At 55.9% G+C, this 13765-nt stretch overlaps 39 non-coding genes and 1 pseudogene across 39 annotated transcripts; all 40 read left to right on the top strand.

The window, feature by feature from the left end:
* The first annotated feature begins 101 nt into the window (after positions 1–101).
* On the top strand, positions 102–220 carry LOC147781361 (5S ribosomal RNA). The gene has a single exon (XR_015419311.1). It is a non-coding gene; the product is annotated as a 5S ribosomal RNA (ribosomal RNA).
* A 227-nt stretch (positions 221–447) lies between these two features.
* Positions 448–585, top strand: LOC147781362 (5S ribosomal RNA; annotated as a pseudogene).
* A 227-nt stretch (positions 586–812) lies between these two features.
* Positions 813–931, top strand: LOC147781363 (5S ribosomal RNA). The gene has a single exon (XR_015419334.1). It is a non-coding gene; the product is annotated as a 5S ribosomal RNA (ribosomal RNA).
* A 227-nt stretch (positions 932–1158) lies between these two features.
* Positions 1159–1277, top strand: LOC147781364 (5S ribosomal RNA). Its single transcript, XR_015419347.1, has one exon. It is a non-coding gene; the product is annotated as a 5S ribosomal RNA (ribosomal RNA).
* Positions 1278–1496: 219 nt separating this feature from the next.
* LOC147781365 (5S ribosomal RNA) lies at positions 1497–1615 on the top strand. The gene has a single exon (XR_015419358.1). It is a non-coding gene; the product is annotated as a 5S ribosomal RNA (ribosomal RNA).
* Positions 1616–1834: 219 nt separating this feature from the next.
* LOC147781366 (5S ribosomal RNA) lies at positions 1835–1953 on the top strand. Its single transcript, XR_015419335.1, has one exon. It is a non-coding gene; the product is annotated as a 5S ribosomal RNA (ribosomal RNA).
* Positions 1954–2180: 227 nt separating this feature from the next.
* Positions 2181–2299, top strand: LOC147781367 (5S ribosomal RNA). Its single transcript, XR_015419369.1, has one exon. It is a non-coding gene; the product is annotated as a 5S ribosomal RNA (ribosomal RNA).
* Positions 2300–2526: 227 nt separating this feature from the next.
* LOC147781368 (5S ribosomal RNA) lies at positions 2527–2645 on the top strand. Its single transcript, XR_015419380.1, has one exon. It is a non-coding gene; the product is annotated as a 5S ribosomal RNA (ribosomal RNA).
* Positions 2646–2872: 227 nt separating this feature from the next.
* Positions 2873–2991, top strand: LOC147781369 (5S ribosomal RNA). Its single transcript, XR_015419317.1, has one exon. It is a non-coding gene; the product is annotated as a 5S ribosomal RNA (ribosomal RNA).
* Positions 2992–3211: 220 nt separating this feature from the next.
* LOC147781370 (5S ribosomal RNA) lies at positions 3212–3330 on the top strand. The gene has a single exon (XR_015419328.1). It is a non-coding gene; the product is annotated as a 5S ribosomal RNA (ribosomal RNA).
* Positions 3331–3557: 227 nt separating this feature from the next.
* On the top strand, positions 3558–3676 carry LOC147781371 (5S ribosomal RNA). The gene has a single exon (XR_015419339.1). It is a non-coding gene; the product is annotated as a 5S ribosomal RNA (ribosomal RNA).
* Positions 3677–3903: 227 nt separating this feature from the next.
* LOC147781372 (5S ribosomal RNA) lies at positions 3904–4022 on the top strand. The gene has a single exon (XR_015419340.1). It is a non-coding gene; the product is annotated as a 5S ribosomal RNA (ribosomal RNA).
* A 227-nt stretch (positions 4023–4249) lies between these two features.
* LOC147781373 (5S ribosomal RNA) lies at positions 4250–4368 on the top strand. Its single transcript, XR_015419341.1, has one exon. It is a non-coding gene; the product is annotated as a 5S ribosomal RNA (ribosomal RNA).
* Positions 4369–4595: 227 nt separating this feature from the next.
* LOC147781374 (5S ribosomal RNA) lies at positions 4596–4714 on the top strand. The gene has a single exon (XR_015419342.1). It is a non-coding gene; the product is annotated as a 5S ribosomal RNA (ribosomal RNA).
* Positions 4715–4933: 219 nt separating this feature from the next.
* On the top strand, positions 4934–5052 carry LOC147781375 (5S ribosomal RNA). The gene has a single exon (XR_015419343.1). It is a non-coding gene; the product is annotated as a 5S ribosomal RNA (ribosomal RNA).
* A 219-nt stretch (positions 5053–5271) lies between these two features.
* On the top strand, positions 5272–5390 carry LOC147781376 (5S ribosomal RNA). The gene has a single exon (XR_015419344.1). It is a non-coding gene; the product is annotated as a 5S ribosomal RNA (ribosomal RNA).
* Positions 5391–5609: 219 nt separating this feature from the next.
* On the top strand, positions 5610–5728 carry LOC147781377 (5S ribosomal RNA). The gene has a single exon (XR_015419338.1). It is a non-coding gene; the product is annotated as a 5S ribosomal RNA (ribosomal RNA).
* A 227-nt stretch (positions 5729–5955) lies between these two features.
* On the top strand, positions 5956–6074 carry LOC147781378 (5S ribosomal RNA). Its single transcript, XR_015419345.1, has one exon. It is a non-coding gene; the product is annotated as a 5S ribosomal RNA (ribosomal RNA).
* A 227-nt stretch (positions 6075–6301) lies between these two features.
* On the top strand, positions 6302–6420 carry LOC147781379 (5S ribosomal RNA). The gene has a single exon (XR_015419336.1). It is a non-coding gene; the product is annotated as a 5S ribosomal RNA (ribosomal RNA).
* Positions 6421–6647: 227 nt separating this feature from the next.
* LOC147781380 (5S ribosomal RNA) lies at positions 6648–6766 on the top strand. The gene has a single exon (XR_015419337.1). It is a non-coding gene; the product is annotated as a 5S ribosomal RNA (ribosomal RNA).
* Positions 6767–6993: 227 nt separating this feature from the next.
* LOC147781381 (5S ribosomal RNA) lies at positions 6994–7112 on the top strand. The gene has a single exon (XR_015419346.1). It is a non-coding gene; the product is annotated as a 5S ribosomal RNA (ribosomal RNA).
* Positions 7113–7338: 226 nt separating this feature from the next.
* On the top strand, positions 7339–7457 carry LOC147781382 (5S ribosomal RNA). Its single transcript, XR_015419348.1, has one exon. It is a non-coding gene; the product is annotated as a 5S ribosomal RNA (ribosomal RNA).
* A 219-nt stretch (positions 7458–7676) lies between these two features.
* On the top strand, positions 7677–7795 carry LOC147781383 (5S ribosomal RNA). The gene has a single exon (XR_015419349.1). It is a non-coding gene; the product is annotated as a 5S ribosomal RNA (ribosomal RNA).
* Positions 7796–8022: 227 nt separating this feature from the next.
* LOC147781384 (5S ribosomal RNA) lies at positions 8023–8141 on the top strand. Its single transcript, XR_015419350.1, has one exon. It is a non-coding gene; the product is annotated as a 5S ribosomal RNA (ribosomal RNA).
* Positions 8142–8360: 219 nt separating this feature from the next.
* LOC147781385 (5S ribosomal RNA) lies at positions 8361–8479 on the top strand. Its single transcript, XR_015419351.1, has one exon. It is a non-coding gene; the product is annotated as a 5S ribosomal RNA (ribosomal RNA).
* A 227-nt stretch (positions 8480–8706) lies between these two features.
* On the top strand, positions 8707–8825 carry LOC147781386 (5S ribosomal RNA). The gene has a single exon (XR_015419352.1). It is a non-coding gene; the product is annotated as a 5S ribosomal RNA (ribosomal RNA).
* Positions 8826–9044: 219 nt separating this feature from the next.
* LOC147781387 (5S ribosomal RNA) lies at positions 9045–9163 on the top strand. The gene has a single exon (XR_015419353.1). It is a non-coding gene; the product is annotated as a 5S ribosomal RNA (ribosomal RNA).
* A 227-nt stretch (positions 9164–9390) lies between these two features.
* On the top strand, positions 9391–9509 carry LOC147781388 (5S ribosomal RNA). The gene has a single exon (XR_015419331.1). It is a non-coding gene; the product is annotated as a 5S ribosomal RNA (ribosomal RNA).
* Positions 9510–9728: 219 nt separating this feature from the next.
* On the top strand, positions 9729–9847 carry LOC147781389 (5S ribosomal RNA). The gene has a single exon (XR_015419354.1). It is a non-coding gene; the product is annotated as a 5S ribosomal RNA (ribosomal RNA).
* A 227-nt stretch (positions 9848–10074) lies between these two features.
* On the top strand, positions 10075–10193 carry LOC147781390 (5S ribosomal RNA). The gene has a single exon (XR_015419355.1). It is a non-coding gene; the product is annotated as a 5S ribosomal RNA (ribosomal RNA).
* A 227-nt stretch (positions 10194–10420) lies between these two features.
* LOC147781391 (5S ribosomal RNA) lies at positions 10421–10539 on the top strand. Its single transcript, XR_015419356.1, has one exon. It is a non-coding gene; the product is annotated as a 5S ribosomal RNA (ribosomal RNA).
* Positions 10540–10758: 219 nt separating this feature from the next.
* Positions 10759–10877, top strand: LOC147781392 (5S ribosomal RNA). The gene has a single exon (XR_015419357.1). It is a non-coding gene; the product is annotated as a 5S ribosomal RNA (ribosomal RNA).
* Positions 10878–11104: 227 nt separating this feature from the next.
* Positions 11105–11223, top strand: LOC147781393 (5S ribosomal RNA). The gene has a single exon (XR_015419359.1). It is a non-coding gene; the product is annotated as a 5S ribosomal RNA (ribosomal RNA).
* Positions 11224–11442: 219 nt separating this feature from the next.
* Positions 11443–11561, top strand: LOC147781394 (5S ribosomal RNA). The gene has a single exon (XR_015419360.1). It is a non-coding gene; the product is annotated as a 5S ribosomal RNA (ribosomal RNA).
* A 219-nt stretch (positions 11562–11780) lies between these two features.
* On the top strand, positions 11781–11899 carry LOC147781395 (5S ribosomal RNA). The gene has a single exon (XR_015419361.1). It is a non-coding gene; the product is annotated as a 5S ribosomal RNA (ribosomal RNA).
* Positions 11900–12126: 227 nt separating this feature from the next.
* Positions 12127–12245, top strand: LOC147781396 (5S ribosomal RNA). Its single transcript, XR_015419362.1, has one exon. It is a non-coding gene; the product is annotated as a 5S ribosomal RNA (ribosomal RNA).
* Positions 12246–12464: 219 nt separating this feature from the next.
* LOC147781397 (5S ribosomal RNA) lies at positions 12465–12583 on the top strand. The gene has a single exon (XR_015419363.1). It is a non-coding gene; the product is annotated as a 5S ribosomal RNA (ribosomal RNA).
* Positions 12584–12810: 227 nt separating this feature from the next.
* Positions 12811–12929, top strand: LOC147781398 (5S ribosomal RNA). The gene has a single exon (XR_015419332.1). It is a non-coding gene; the product is annotated as a 5S ribosomal RNA (ribosomal RNA).
* Positions 12930–13148: 219 nt separating this feature from the next.
* On the top strand, positions 13149–13267 carry LOC147781399 (5S ribosomal RNA). The gene has a single exon (XR_015419330.1). It is a non-coding gene; the product is annotated as a 5S ribosomal RNA (ribosomal RNA).
* Positions 13268–13494: 227 nt separating this feature from the next.
* Positions 13495–13613, top strand: LOC147781400 (5S ribosomal RNA). The gene has a single exon (XR_015419364.1). It is a non-coding gene; the product is annotated as a 5S ribosomal RNA (ribosomal RNA).
* Positions 13614–13765: the final 152 nt, after the last annotated feature.

Consider the following 13765-nt stretch of genomic DNA (forward strand, 5'->3'; position numbering starts at 1 on the left):
GCGGGCCCCGCCGGCCGTTCCCAGCACGTGCGTGCACCCACCCTCGCCTCGATCATGCCCACCCCGCATGCGTTAAATGCAATTTGTGCGCATGGCATGTCGGGTGCGATCATACCAGCACTAATGCACCGGATCCCATCAGAACTCCGCAGTTAAGCGTGCTTGGGCGAGAGTAGTACTAAGTTGGGTGACCACTTGGGAAGTCCTCGTGTTGCACCCCTTTTTTATATTTCTTTTGCTCGTTACTTCAATTTCTCCCCGTTCTTTTCTTCCTTTCTTTACAAATGGCAACCTCCCCCGCTCGCACGCTCACGCCCATCGCGTTTCTTCTCCCCGACGTGTCCGCGCGGGCCCCGCCGGCCGTTCCCAGCACGTTCGTGCACCCACCCTCGCCTCGATCATGCCCACCCCGCATGCGTTAAATGCAATTTGTGCGCATGGCATGTCGGGTGCGATCATACCAGCACTAATGCACCGGATCCCATCAGAACTCCGCAGTTAAGCGTGCACTCCGCAGTTAAGCGTGCTTGGGCGAGAGTAGTACTAAGTTGGGTGACCACTTGGGAAGTCCTCGTGTTGCACCCCTTTTTTATATTTCTTTTGCTCGTTACTTCAATTTCTCCCCGTTCTTTTCTTCCTTTCTTTACAAATGGCAACCTCCCCCGCTCGCACGCTCACGCCCATCGCGTTTCTTCTCCCCGACGTGTCCGCGCGGGCCCCGCCGGCCGTTCCCAGCACGTGCGTGCACCCACCCTCGCCTCGATCATGCCCACCCCGCATGCGTTAAATGCAATTTGTGCGCATGGCATGTCGGGTGCGATCATACCAGCACTAATGCACCGGATCCCATCAGAACTCCGCAGTTAAGCGTGGTTGGGCGAGAGTAGTACTAAGTTGGGTGACCACTTGGGAAGTCCTCGTGTTGCACCCCTTTTTTATATTTCTTTTGCTCGTTACTTCAATTTCTCCCCGTTCTTTTCTTCCTTTCTTTACAAATGGCAACCTCCCCCGCTCGCACGCTCACGCCCATCGCGTTTCTTCTCCCCGACGTGTCCGCGCGGGCCCCGCCGGCCGTTCCCAGCACGTGCGTGCACCCACCCTCGCCTCGATCATGCCCACCCCGCATGCGTTAAATGCAATTTGTGCGCATGGCATGTCGGGTGCGATCATACCAGCACTAATGCACCGGATCCCATCAGAACTCCGCAGTTAAGCGTGCTTGGGCGAGAGTAGTACTAAGTTGGGTGACCACTTGGGAAGTCCTCGTGTTGCACCCCTTTTTTATATTTCTTTTGCTCGTTACTTCAATTTCTCCCCGTTCTTTTCTTCCTTTCTTTACAAATGGCAACCTCCCCCGCTCACGCCCATCGCGTTTCTTCTCCCCGACGTGTCCGCGCGGGCCCCGCCGGCCGTTCCCAGCACGTGCGTGCACCCACCCTCGCCTCGATCATGCCCACCCCGCATGCGTTAAATGCAATTTGTGCGCATGGCATGTCGGGTGCGATCATACCAGCACTAATGCACCGGATCCCATCAGAACTCCGCAGTTAAGCGTGCTTGGGCGAGAGTAGTACTAAGTTGGGTGACCACTTGGGAAGTCCTCGTGTTGCACCCCTTTTTTATATTTCTTTTGCTCGTTACTTCAATTTCTCCCCGTTCTTTTCTTCCTTTCTTTACAAATGGCAACCTCCCCCGCTCACGCCCATCGCGTTTCTTCTCCCCGACGTGTCCGCGCGGGCCCCGCCGGCCGTTCCCAGCACGTGCGTGCACCCACCCTCGCCTCGATCATGCCCACCCCGCATGCGTTAAATGCAATTTGTGCGCATGGCATGTCGGGTGCGATCATACCAGCACTAATGCACCGGATCCCATCAGAACTCCGCAGTTAAGCGTGGTTGGGCGAGAGTAGTACTAAGTTGGGTGACCACTTGGGAAGTCCTCGTGTTGCACCCCTTTTTTATATTTCTTTTGCTCGTTACTTCAATTTCTCCCCGTTCTTTTCTTCCTTTCTTTACAAATGGCAACCTCCCCCGCTCGCACGCTCACGCCCATCGCGTTTCTTCTCCCCGACGTGTCCGCGCGGGCCCCGCCGGCCGTTCCCAGCACGTGCGTGCACCCACCCTCGCCTCGATCATGCCCACCCCGCATGCGTTAAATGCAATTTGTGCGCATGGCATGTCGGGTGCGATCATACCAGCACTAATGCACCGGATCCCATCAGAACTCCGCAGTTAAGCGTGCTTGGGCGAGAGTAGTACTAAGTTGGGTGACCACTTGGGAAGTCCTCGTGTTGCACCCCTTTTTTATATTTCTTTTGCTCGTTACTTCAATTTCTCCCCGTTCTTTTCTTCCTTTCTTTACAAATGGCAACCTCCCCCGCTCGCACGCTCACGCCCATCGCGTTTCTTCTCCCCGACGTGTCCGCGCGGGCCCCGCCGGCCGTTCCCAGCACGTTCGTGCACCCACCCTCGCCTCGATCATGCCCACCCCGCATGCGTTAAATGCAATTTGTGCGCATGGCATGTCGGGTGCGATCATACCAGCACTAATGCACCGGATCCCATCAGAACTCCGCAGTTAAGCGTGCTTGGGCGAGAGTAGTACTAAGTTGGGTGACCACTTGGGAAGTCCTCGTGTTGCACCCCTTTTTTATATTTCTTTTGCTCGTTACTTCAATTTCTCCCCGTTCTTTTCTTCCTTTCTTTACAAATGGCAACCTCCCCCGCTCGCACGCTCATGCCCATCGCGTTTCTTCTCCCCGACGTGTCCGCGCGGGCCCCGCCGGCCGTTCCCAGCACGTGCGTGCACCCACCCTCGCCTCGATCATGCCCACCCCGCATGCGTTAAATGCAATTTGTGCGCATGGCATGTCGGGTGCGATCATACCAGCACTAATGCACCGGATCCCATCAGAACTCCGCAGTTAAGCGTGCTTGGGCGAGAGTAGTACTAAGTTGGGTGACCACTTGGGAAGTCCTCGTGTTGCACCCCTTTTTTATATTTCTTTTGCTCGTTACTTCAATTTCTCCCCGTTCTTTTCTTCCTTTCTTTACAAATGGCAACCTCCCCCCGCTCACGCCCATCGCGTTTCTTCTCCCCGACGTGTCCGCGCGGGCCCCGCCGGCCGTTCCCAGCACGTGCGTGCACCCACCCTCGCCTCGATCATGCCCACCCCGCATGCGTTAAATGCAATTTGTGCGCATGGCATGTCGGGTGCGATCATACCAGCACTAATGCACCGGATCCCATCAGAACTCCGCAGTTAAGCGTGCTTGGGCGAGAGTAGTACTAAGTTGGGTGACCACTTGGGAAGTCCTCGTGTTGCACCCCTTTTTTATATTTCTTTTGCTCGTTACTTCAATTTCTCCCCGTTCTTTTCTTCCTTTCTTTACAAATGGCAACCTCCCCCGCTCGCACGCTCACGCCCATCGCGTTTCTTCTCCCCGACGTGTCCGCGCGGGCCCCGCCGGCCGTTCCCAGCACGTGCGTGCACCCACCCTCGCCTCGATCATGCCCACCCCGCATGCGTTAAATGCAATTTGTGCGCATGGCATGTCGGGTGCGATCATACCAGCACTAATGCACCGGATCCCATCAGAACTCCGCAGTTAAGCGTGCTTGGGCGAGAGTAGTACTAAGTTGGGTGACCACTTGGGAAGTCCTCGTGTTGCACCCCTTTTTTATATTTCTTTTGCTCGTTACTTCAATTTCTCCCCGTTCTTTTCTTCCTTTCTTTACAAATGGCAACCTCCCCCGCTCGCACGCTCACGCCCATCGCGTTTCTTCTCCCCGACGTGTCCGCGCGGGCCCCGCCGGCCGTTCCCAGCACGTGCGTGCACCCACCCTCGCCTCGATCATGCCCACCCCGCATGCGTTAAATGCAATTTGTGCGCATGGCATGTCGGGTGCGATCATACCAGCACTAATGCACCGGATCCCATCAGAACTCCGCAGTTAAGCGTGCTTGGGCGAGAGTAGTACTAAGTTGGGTGACCACTTGGGAAGTCCTCGTGTTGCACCCCTTTTTTATATTTCTTTTGCTCGTTACTTCAATTTCTCCCCGTTCTTTTCTTCCTTTCTTTACAAATGGCAACCTCCCCCGCTCGCACGCTCACGCCCATCGCGTTTCTTCTCCCCGACGTGTCCGCGCGGGCCCCGCCGGCCGTTCCCAGCACGTTCGTGCACCCACCCTCGCCTCGATCATGCCCACCCCGCATGCGTTAAATGCAATTTGTGCGCATGGCATGTCGGGTGCGATCATACCAGCACTAATGCACCGGATCCCATCAGAACTCCGCAGTTAAGCGTGCTTGGGCGAGAGTAGTACTAAGTTGGGTGACCACTTGGGAAGTCCTCGTGTTGCACCCCTTTTTTATATTTCTTTTGCTCGTTACTTCAATTTCTCCCCGTTCTTTTCTTCCTTTCTTTACAAATGGCAACCTCCCCCGCTCGCACGCTCACGCCCATCGCGTTTCTTCTCCCCGACGTGTCCGCGCGGGCCCCGCCGGCCGTTCCCAGCACGTGCGTGCACCCACCCTCGCCTCGATCATGCCCACCCCGCATGCGTTAAATGCAATTTGTGCGCATGGCATGTCGGGTGCGATCATACCAGCACTAATGCACCGGATCCCATCAGAACTCCGCAGTTAAGCGTGCTTGGGCGAGAGTAGTACTAAGTTGGGTGACCACTTGGGAAGTCCTCGTGTTGCACCCCTTTTTTATATTTCTTTTGCTCGTTACTTCAATTTCTCCCCGTTCTTTTCTTCCTTTCTTTACAAATGGCAACCTCCCCCGCTCACGCCCATCGCGTTTCTTCTCCCCGACGTGTCCGCGCGGGCCCCGCCGGCCGTTCCCAGCACGTGCGTGCACCCACCCTCGCCTCGATCATGCCCACCCCGCATGCGTTAAATGCAATTTGTGCGCATGGCATGTCGGGTGCGATCATACCAGCACTAATGCACCGGATCCCATCAGAACTCCGCAGTTAAGCGTGCTTGGGCGAGAGTAGTACTAAGTTGGGTGACCACTTGGGAAGTCCTCGTGTTGCACCCCTTTTTTATATTTCTTTTGCTCGTTACTTCAATTTCTCCCCGTTCTTTTCTTCCTTTCTTTACAAATGGCAACCTCCCCCGCTCACGCCCATCGCGTTTCTTCTCCCCGACGTGTCCGCGCGGGCCCCGCCGGCCGTTCCCAGCACGTGCGTGCACCCACCCTCGCCTCGATCATGCCCACCCCGCATGCGTTAAATGCAATTTGTGCGCATGGCATGTCGGGTGCGATCATACCAGCACTAATGCACCGGATCCCATCAGAACTCCGCAGTTAAGCGTGCTTGGGCGAGAGTAGTACTAAGTTGGGTGACCACTTGGGAAGTCCTCGTGTTGCACCCCTTTTTTATATTTCTTTTGCTCGTTACTTCAATTTCTCCCCGTTCTTTTCTTCCTTTCTTTACAAATGGCAACCTCCCCCGCTCACGCCCATCGCGTTTCTTCTCCCCGACGTGTCCGCGCGGGCCCCGCCGGCCGTTCCCAGCACGTGCGTGCACCCACCCTCGCCTCGATCATGCCCACCCCGCATGCGTTAAATGCAATTTGTGCGCATGGCATGTCGGGTGCGATCATACCAGCACTAATGCACCAGATCCCATCAGAACTCCGCAGTTAAGCGTGGTTGGGCGAGAGTAGTACTAAGTTGGGTGACCACTTGGGAAGTCCTCGTGTTGCACCCCTTTTTTATATTTCTTTTGCTCGTTACTTCAATTTCTCCCCGTTCTTTTCTTCCTTTCTTTACAAATGGCAACCTCCCCCGCTCGCACGCTCACGCCCATCGCGTTTCTTCTCCCCGACGTGTCCGCGCGGGCCCCGCCGGCCGTTCCCAGCACGTGCGTGCACCCACCCTCGCCTCGATCATGCCCACCCCGCATGCGTTAAATGCAATTTGTGCGCATGGCATGTCGGGTGCGATCATACCAGCACTAATGCACCGGATCCCATCAGAACTCCGCAGTTAAGCGTGCTTGGGCGAGAGTAGTACTAAGTTGGGTGACCACTTGGGAAGTCCTCGTGTTGCACCCCTTTTTTATATTTCTTTTGCTCGTTACTTCAATTTCTCCCCGTTCTTTTCTTCCTTTCTTTACAAATGGCAACCTCCCCCGCTCGCACGCTCACGCCCATCGCGTTTCTTCTCCCCGACGTGTCCGCGCGGGCCCCGCCGGCCGTTCCCAGCACGTGCGTGCACCCACCCTCGCCTCGATCATGCCCACCCCGCATGCGTTAAATGCAATTTGTGCGCATGGCATGTCGGGTGCGATCATACCAGCACTAATGCACCGGATCCCATCAGAACTCCGCAGTTAAGCGTGGTTGGGCGAGAGTAGTACTAAGTTGGGTGACCACTTGGGAAGTCCTCGTGTTGCACCCCTTTTTTATATTTCTTTTGCTCGTTACTTCAATTTCTCCCCGTTCTTTTCTTCCTTTCTTTACAAATGGCAACCTCCCCCGCTCGCACGCTCACGCCCATCGCGTTTCTTCTCCCCGACGTGTCCGCGCGGGCCCCGCCGGCCGTTCCCAGCACGTGCGTGCACCCACCCTCGCCTCGATCATGCCCACCCCGCATGCGTTAAATGCAATTTGTGCGCATGGCATGTCGGGTGCGATCATACCAGCACTAATGCACCGGATCCCATCAGAACTCTGCAGTTAAGCGTGGTTGGGCGAGAGTAGTACTAAGTTGGGTGACCACTTGGGAAGTCCTCGTGTTGCACCCCTTTTTTATATTTCTTTTGCTCGTTACTTCAATTTCTCCCCGTTCTTTTCTTCCTTTCTTTACAAATGGCAACCTCCCCCGCTCGCACGCTCACGCCCATCGCGTTTCTTCTCCCCGACGTGTCCGCGCGGGCCCCGCCGGCCGTTCCCAGCACGTGCGTGCACCCACCCTCGCCTCGATCATGCCCACCCCGCATGCGTTAAATGCAATTTGTGCGCATGGCATGTCGGGTGCGATCATACCAGCACTAATGCACCGGATCCCATCAGAACTCCGCAGTTAAGCGTGCTTGGGCGAGAGTAGTACTAAGTTGGGTGACCACTTGGGAAGTCCTCGTGTTGCACCCCTTTTTTATATTTCTTTTGCTCGTTACTTCAATTTCTCCCCGTTCTTTTCTTCCTTTCTTTACAAATGGCAACCTCCCCGGTCGCACGCTCACGCCCATCGCGTTTCTTCTCCCCGACGTGTCCGCGCGGGCCCCGCCGGCCGTTCCCAGCACGTGCGTGCACCCACCCTCGCCTCGATCATGCCCACCCCGCATGCGTTAAATGCAATTTGTGCGCATGGCATGTCGGGTGCGATCATACCAGCACTAATGCACCGGATCCCATCAGAACTCCGCAGTTAAGCGTGCTTGGGCGAGAGTAGTACTAAGTTGGGTGACCACTTGGGAAGTCCTCGTGTTGCACCCCTTTTTTATATTTCTTTTGCTCGTTACTTCAATTTCTCCCCGTTCTTTTCTTCCTTTCTTTACAAATGGCAACCTCCCCCGCTCACGCCCATCGCGTTTCTTCTCCCCGACGTGTCCGCGCGGGCCCCGCCGGCCGTTCCCAGCACGTGCGTGCACCCACCCTCGCCTCGATCATGCCCACCCCGCATGCGTTAAATGCAATTTGTGCGCATGGCATGTCGGGTGCGATCATACCAGCACTAATGCACCGGATCCCATCAGAACTCCGCAGTTAAGCGTGCTTGGGCGAGAGTAGTACTAAGTTGGGTGACCACTTGGGAAGTCCTCGTGTTGCACCCCTTTTTTATATTTCTTTTGCTCGTTACTTCAATTTCTCCCCGTTCTTTTCTTCCTTTCTTTACAAATGGCAACCTCCCCCGCTCGCACGCTCACGCCCATCGCGTTTCTTCTCCCCGACGTGTCCGCGCGGGCCCCGCCGGCCGTTCCCAGCACGTGCGTGCACCCACCCTCGCCTCGATCATGCCCACCCCGCATGCGTTAAATGCAATTTGTGCGCATGGCATGTCGGGTGCGATCATACCAGCACTAATGCACCGGATCCCATCAGAACTCCGCAGTTAAGCGTGCTTGGGCGAGAGTAGTACTAAGTTGGGTGACCACTTGGGAAGTCCTCGTGTTGCACCCCTTTTTTATATTTCTTTTGCTCGTTACTTCAATTTCTCCCCGTTCTTTTCTTCCTTTCTTTACAAATGGCAACCTCCCCCGCTCACGCCCATCGCGTTTCTTCTCCCCGACGTGTCCGCGCGGGCCCCGCCGGCCGTTCCCAGCACGTGCGTGCACCCACCCTCGCCTCGATCATGCCCACCCCGCATGCGTTAAATGCAATTTGTGCGCATGGCATGTCGGGTGCGATCATACCAGCACTAATGCACCGGATCCCATCAGAACTCCGCAGTTAAGCGTGCTTGGGCGAGAGTAGTACTAAGTTGGGTGACCACTTGGGAAGTCCTCGTGTTGCACCCCTTTTTTATATTTCTTTTGCTCGTTACTTCAATTTCTCCCCGTTCTTTTCTTCCTTTCTTTACAAATGGCAACCTCCCCCGCTCGCACGCTCACGCCCATCGCGTTTCTTCTCCCCGACGTGTCCGCGCGGGCCCCGCCGGCCGTTCCCAGCACGTGCGTGCACCCACCCTCGCCTCGATCATGCCCACCCCGCATGCGTTAAATGCAATTTGTGCGCATGGCATGTCGGGTGCGATCATACCAGCACTAATGCACCGGATCCCATCAGAACTCCGCAGTTAAGCGTGCTTGGGCGAGAGTAGTACTAAGTTGGGTGACCACTTGGGAAGTCCTCGTGTTGCACCCCTTTTTTATATTTCTTTTGCTCGTTACTTCAATTTCTCCCCGTTCTTTTCTTCCTTTCTTTACAAATGGCAACCTCCCCCGCTCACGCCCATCGCGTTTCTTCTCCCCGACGTGTCCGCGCGGGCCCCGCCGGCCGTTCCCAGCACGTGCGTGCACCCACCCTCGCCTCGATCATGCCCACCCCGCATGCGTTAAATGCAATTTGTGCGCATGGCATGTCGGGTGCGATCATACCAGCACTAATGCACCGGATCCCATCAGAACTCCGCAGTTAAGCGTGCTTGGGCGAGAGTAGTACTAAGTTGGGTGACCACTTGGGAAGTCCTCGTGTTGCACCCCTTTTTTATATTTCTTTTGCTCGTTACTTCAATTTCTCCCCGTTCTTTTCTTCCTTTCTTTACAAATGGCAACCTCCCCCGCTCGCACGCTCACGCCCATCGCGTTTCTTCTCCCCGACGTGTCCGCGCGGGCCCCGCCGGCCGTTCCCAGCACGTGCGTGCACCCACCCTCGCCTCGATCATGCCCACCCCGCATGCGTTAAATGCAATTTGTGCGCATGGCATGTCGGGTGCGATCATACCAGCACTAATGCACCGGATCCCATCAGAACTCCGCGGTTAAGCGTGCTTGGGCGAGAGTAGTACTAAGTTGGGTGACCACTTGGGAAGTCCTCGTGTTGCACCCCTTTTTTATATTTCTTTTGCTCGTTACTTCAATTTCTCCCCGTTCTTTTCTTCCTTTCTTTACAAATGGCAACCTCCCCCGCTCACGCCCATCGCGTTTCTTCTCCCCGACGTGTCCGCGCGGGCCCCGCCGGCCGTTCCCAGCACGTGCGTGCACCCACCCTCGCCTCGATCATGCCCACCCCGCATGCGTTAAATGCAATTTGTGCGCATGGCATGTCGGGTGCGATCATACCAGCACTAATGCACCGGATCCCATCAGAACTCCGCAGTTAAGCGTGCTTGGGCGAGAGTAGTACTAAGTTGGGTGACCACTTGGGAAGTCCTCGTGTTGCACCCCTTTTTTATATTTCTTTTGCTCGTTACTTCAATTTCTCCCCGTTCTTTTCTTCCTTTCTTTACAAATGGCAACCTCCCCCGCTCGCACGCTCACGCCCATCGCGTTTCTTCTCCCCGACGTGTCCGCGCGGGCCCCGCCGGCCGTTCCCAGCACGTGCGTGCACCCACCCTCGCCTCGATCATGCCCACCCCGCATGCGTTAAATGCAATTTGTGCGCATGGCATGTCGGGTGCGATCATACCAGCACTAATGCACCGGATCCCATCAGAACTCCGCAGTTAAGCGTGCTTGGGCGAGAGTAGTACTAAGTTGGGTGACCACTTGGGAAGTCCTCGTGTTGCACCCCTTTTTTATATTTCTTTTGCTCGTTACTTCAATTTCTCCCCGTTCTTTTCTTCCTTTCTTTACAAATGGCAACCTCCCCCGCTCGCACGCTCACGCCCATCGCGTTTCTTCTCCCCGACGTGTCCGCGCGGGCCCCGCCGGCCGTTCCCAGCACGTGCGTGCACCCACCCTCGCCTCGATCATGCCCACCCCGCATGCGTTAAATGCAATTTGTGCGCATGGCATGTCGGGTGCGATCATACCAGCACTAATGCACCGGATCCCATCAGAACTCCGCAGTTAAGCGTGCTTGGGCGAGAGTAGTACTAAGTTGGGTGACCACTTGGGAAGTCCTCGTGTTGCACCCCTTTTTTATATTTCTTTTGCTCGTTACTTCAATTTCTCCCCGTTCTTTTCTTCCTTTCTTTACAAATGGCAACCTCCCCCGCTCACGCCCATCGCGTTTCTTCTCCCCGACGTGTCCGCGCGGGCCCCGCCGGCCGTTCCCAGCACGTGCGTGCACCCACCCTCGCCTCGATCATGCCCACCCCGCATGCGTTAAATGCAATTTGTGCGCATGGCATGTCGGGTGCGATCATACCAGCACTAATGCACCGGATCCCATCAGAACTCCGCAGTTAAGCGTGCTTGGGCGAGAGTAGTACTAAGTTGGGTGACCACTTGGGAAGTCCTCGTGTTGCACCCCTTTTTTATATTTCTTTTGCTCGTTACTTCAATTTCTCCCCGTTCTTTTCTTCCTTTCTTTACAAATGGCAACCTCCCCCGCTCGCACGCTCACGCCCATCGCGTTTCTTCTCCCCGACGTGTCCGCGCGGGCCCCGCCGGCCGTTCCCAGCACGTGCGTGCACCCACCCTCGCCTCGATCATGCCCACCCCGCATGCGTTAAATGCAATTTGTGCGCATGGCATGTCGGGTGCGATCATACCAGCACTAATGCACCGGATCCCATCAGAACTCCGCAGTTAAGCGTGCTTGGGCGAGAGTAGTACTAAGTTGGGTGACCACTTGGGAAGTCCTCGTGTTGCACCCCTTTTTTATATTTCTTTTGCTCGTTACTTCAATTTCTCCCCGTTCTTTTCTTCCTTTCTTTACAAATGGCAACCTCCCCCGCTCACGCCCATCGCGTTTCTTCTCCCCGACGTGTCCGCGCGGGCCCCGCCGGCCGTTCCCAGCACGTGCGTGCACCCACCCTCGCCTCGATCATGCCCACCCCGCATGCGTTAAATGCAATTTGTGCGCATGGCATGTCGGGTGCGATCATACCAGCACTAATGCACCGGATCCCATCAGAACTCCGCAGTTAAGCGTGCTTGGGCGAGAGTAGTACTAAGTTGGGTGACCACTTGGGAAGTCCTCGTGTTGCACCCCTTTTTTATATTTCTTTTGCTCGTTACTTCAATTTCTCCCCGTTCTTTTCTTCCTTTCTTTACAAATGGCAACCTCCCCCGCTCACGCCCATCGCGTTTCTTCTCCCCGACGTGTCCGCGCGGGCCCCGCCGGCCGTTCCCAGCACGTGCGTGCACCCACCCTCGCCTCGATCATGCCCACCCCGCATGCGTTAAATGCAATTTGTGCGCATGGCATGTCGGGTGCGATCATACCAGCACTAATGCACCGGATCCCATCAGAACTCCGCAGTTAAGCGTGCTTGGGCGAGAGTAGTACTAAGTTGGGTGACCACTTGGGAAGTCCTCGTGTTGCACCCCTTTTTTATATTTCTTTTGCTCGTTACTTCAATTTCTCCCCGTTCTTTTCTTCCTTTCTTTACAAATGGCAACCTCCCCCGCTCGCACGCTCACGCCCATCGCGTTTCTTCTCCCCGACGTGTCCGCGCGGGCCCCGCCGGCCGTTCCCAGCACGTGCGTGCACCCACCCTCGCCTCGATCATGCCCACCCCGCATGCGTTAAATGCAATTTGTGCGCATGGCATGTCGGGTGCGATCATACCAGCACTAATGCACCGGATCCCATCAGAACTCCGCAGTTAAGCGTGCTTGGGCGAGAGTAGTACTAAGTTGGGTGACCACTTGGGAAGTCCTCGTGTTGCACCCCTTTTTTATATTTCTTTTGCTCGTTACTTCAATTTCTCCCCGTTCTTTTCTTCCTTTCTTTACAAATGGCAACCTCCCCCGCTCACGCCCATCGCGTTTCTTCTCCCCGACGTGTCCGCGCGGGCCCCGCCGGCCGTTCCCAGCACGTGCGTGCACCCACCCTCGCCTCGATCATGCCCACCCCGCATGCGTTAAATGCAATTTGTGCGCATGGCATGTCGGGTGCGATCATACCAGCACTAATGCACCGGATCCCATCAGAACTCCGCAGTTAAGCGTGCTTGGGCGAGAGTAGTACTAAGTTGGGTGACCACTTGGGAAGTCCTCGTGTTGCACCCCTTTTTTATATTTCTTTTGCTCGTTACTTCAATTTCTCCCCGTTCTTTTCTTCCTTTCTTTACAAATGGCAACCTCCCCCGCTCGCACGCTCACGCCCATCGCGTTTCTTCTCCCCGACGTGTCCGCGCGGGCCCCGCCGGCCGTTCCCAGCACGTGCGTGCACCCACCCTCGCCTCGATCATGCCCACCCCGCATGCGTTAAATGCAATTTGTGCGCATGGCATGTCGGGTGCGATCATACCAGCACTAATGCACCGGATCCCATCAGAACTCCGCGGTTAAGCGTGCTTGGGCGAGAGTAGTACTAAGTTGGGTGACCACTTGGGAAGTCCTCGTGTTGCACCCCTTTTTTATATTTCTTTTGCTCGTTACTTCAATTTCTCCCCGTTCTTTTCTTCCTTTCTTTAAAAATGGCAACCTCCCCCGCTCACGCCCATCGCGTTTCTTCTCCCCGACGTGTCCGCGCGGGCCCCGCCGGCCGTTCCCAGCACGTGCGTGCACCCACCCTCGCCTCGATCATGCCCACCCCGCATGCGTTAAATGCAATTTGTGCGCATGGCATGTCGGGTGCGATCATACCAGCACTAATGCACCGGATCCCATCAGAACTCCGCAGTGAAGCGTGCTTGGGCGAGAGTAGTACTAAGTTGGGTGACCACTTGGGAAGTCCTCGTGTTGCACCCCTTTTTTATATTTCTTTTGCTCGTTACTTCAATTTCTCCCCGTTCTTTTCTTCCTTTCTTTACAAATGGCAACCTCCCCCGCTCGCACGCTCACGCCCATCGCGTTTCTTCTCCCCGACGTGTCCGCGCGGGCCCCGCCGGCCGTTCCCAGCACGTGCGTGCACCCACCCTCGCCTCGATCATGCCCACCCCGCATGCGTTAAATGCAATTTGTGCGCATGGCATGTCGGGTGCGATCATACCAGCACTAATGCACCGGATCCCATCAGAACTCCGCAGTTAAGCGTGCTTGGGCGAGAGTAGTACTAAGTTGGGTGACCACTTGGGAAGTCCTCGTGTTGCACCCCTTTTTTATATTTCTTTTGCTCGTTACTTCAATTTCTCCCCGTTCTTTTCTTCCTTTCTTTACAAATGGCAACCTCCCCCGCTCGCACGCTCACGCCCATCGCGTTTCTTCTCCCCGACGTGTCCGCGCGGGCCCCGCCGGCCGTTCCCAGCA

The sequence above is a fragment of the Cucurbita pepo genome, unplaced genomic scaffold (assembly GCF_057944985.1).
Source record: "Cucurbita pepo subsp. pepo isolate OVF unplaced genomic scaffold, ASM5794498v1 scafford_175, whole genome shotgun sequence".
Taxonomy (NCBI): Eukaryota; Viridiplantae; Streptophyta; class Magnoliopsida; order Cucurbitales; family Cucurbitaceae; genus Cucurbita; species Cucurbita pepo.